Below are 2602 nucleotides of genomic sequence, written 5' to 3' on the forward strand. Positions count from 1 at the left end.
CTGATCCAGTATCCCAAGAAGCTGAGACTCCAGAGATGTACCATAACACTCCGTAAAGGAATGGGAGACCCTGAGGACTGAACTCAGAGCCTGGCATCTGCTGGGCAAGCACCCTACCCATTCTAGCCTTTAGCACTACCCCGTCTTTTTATGTTCAATAATCAATCTCGTAGCCATAAAGGCTGAAATCAGAGTTTAAAACTACCCAGTCTCTTAATCTCATTATATTAAAAAGAAATCTAGGTGGATTTCATGTAACATAAAATTACTCATTCTAAAATGAACAGTTCTTCATGACATTTAGAATGTTGTGTGACTACCTCTACTTCAAAAACATTTTTATACCCCACAAAAAGAAATCCTATTTGCATTAAGCAAATACTCCTAATTCCTTCCCACCTCCTGGAGTCACCAATCTGTCTCTTACATATGGGTTTACATATTTCAGATAACTCCTAAAAAATAATTGTGCCACTTGTCACTTTTTATTGCCTGGCTTTTCCAATCCCTCTTTACAGGAATGTGACGTAGTAGATGTCACATCCTACTCTTGCAAGCCAAGTTTCCTGTTCCAAAGGAAAGAGGAACTCAAGACCTGCCAGACCTGCATGACCAACACAGCACCCTGCAGACCTGAATCCTAGGCGTTTATTTGCACATCCTCAAAAAACGAGAATTCAGAGTTATAGCTTTGTGACATAGCAACTCGGTCAGACTGAACTGCTTCCCAGAATCCCTCTCTTTTGTGTTTCTGGTTAGAGAGAACCACAAGGAAAGTTTTTGTGAGGAATCTAGAATGTGAAAATGAAATGGCAACCAGTTCCTGTTCCAGCTTGCAAGGCCACATCGTTACTTCTTTGACCTGCTTCCTTGGTGTAGTTCGGCAGCTAGACCTATAACTGCTCCACCTGTTTCCACTTCCTCCTTTCGCTGCTCGATCCTGGACCAGGTGATCTTCAACCCTGTGACAAAAACCAGCTGCTCCTGCAGGATATTACTCTATCGAGGTTGGAGGCATGCATCCTACTCTGGAACTATAGTTTTTACATCAACTTCACACAAGCTGGAGCTGTCTGAAAGGAGGGAACCTCAGTTGTGGAAAATACCTCCAAAAGATTTGGCTGTAGAGCCGGGTGGTGGTGGTGCTCGCCTCTAATCCCAGCACTCAGGAGGCAGAGACAGGAGGATCTCTGTGAGTTCGAGGCCCACCTGGGCTACAGAGTGAGTTCCAGGAAAGGGGCAAAGCTACACAGAGAAACCCTGTCTTGAAAAACAAACAAACACATTTGGCTGTAGGCAAGACTGTAAGGCATTGTCTTAATTAGTGATTGATGGGGAGCATCCAGCCCATTGTGGGAGGTTCTCAGTTCCATAAAAAAGTGGCTGAGCAAGCCATGGGGAGCAAGCCAGAAAACAGCACCCCTCCATGGCCTCTGCATCAGCTCCTGCCTCCAGGTTCCTGCCCTGTTTGAATTCCTGTCCTGACTTCCTTGGAGAACAGTGATACGGAAGTGTGAGCCGAATAAACACTTTCTTCCCCGAGTTACTGTGGTCATGGTCACAGCATTAGCCCTGACTAAGACGATAACTCTGTGTTCTAGCTTAGCCCTCCTGTCCCTCACTGCGTAACCATCTTCCCTGCCTCACTGCTTCCTCTATGAAATTCAAAATCACCAGACACAAAAGCCACCACTTTATACAGGCTGAGAGCCATCATCTTGACTTGTCATGAAGTATGTGGTGAGGTTGGAGAGATGTAACCTATCTGCACCCCTAGTGGCTCTGCCTCTCATCTGAAGTCTGCTATCCTGGCAAGCGAAACCCACTTCTTCAAGAGTGAAAAGGAGACTCAGGAAAGCCACCAAGTGTGAGGCTACCTGGAATTGAAGATGATTGCAAAATACAGGAGATGGGATCTGATCCTTTGAAAGCAGATTTTATTTAACATTTGCATGTGTGTGTGTGTGTGTGTGTGTGTGCGTCAAAAGACAACTATGGGAGTCAGTTCTCCTTTCCACCTTGTGGGACCTGAAGATCAAATTCAGCTCTTCAGACTCGGTGGCCAACACCTTTACCCACTGGGCCATTTCTCCAGCTCTAAAGCAGGGTGTAACACAGCTGTTACTAGTGTTTTAAGCAGAATTCTTTGCTGTGGGGGCCTTTTCTGCACATAACAGGATATTTACCAACCTACCCCTAAGTATACCAGTGAAAAGTGCCTTCAGATATTGCCCAATGTTTCCTGCAGGCCCAAAGTGCTTCCTCCAGCAAGAAGCACACTGTCTTAGACTACAGCCAGCTGTGTGCTGTGTGCATTATCCATTTTCCTACCACATTACTCACTTGTCATGAGTGGAGAAAGCTAGTCACAGACTACAGGGTGGCTTTTCTGCAGATGAAGATGGGTCCCCAGAGTAAGGACTCCCTGGGCTGCTTTGTCAGCAGCACAGTGGAGGGGAGTCAGGCCTTCTGTCTCTTGGACTGGAGCTGCTGTTAACCCCACACTCCTGCCTTGCCGTGACACTGTCCCACTCTGTGATGTGCTGACGGCTGAAGGCAGCCACAGATGTAGACAAGACACATCATGCCCTGAGTAACCAGA

Source organism: Onychomys torridus, chromosome 14 (genome assembly GCF_903995425.1).
Source record: "Onychomys torridus chromosome 14, mOncTor1.1, whole genome shotgun sequence".
Classification (NCBI taxonomy): domain Eukaryota; kingdom Metazoa; phylum Chordata; class Mammalia; order Rodentia; family Cricetidae; genus Onychomys; species Onychomys torridus.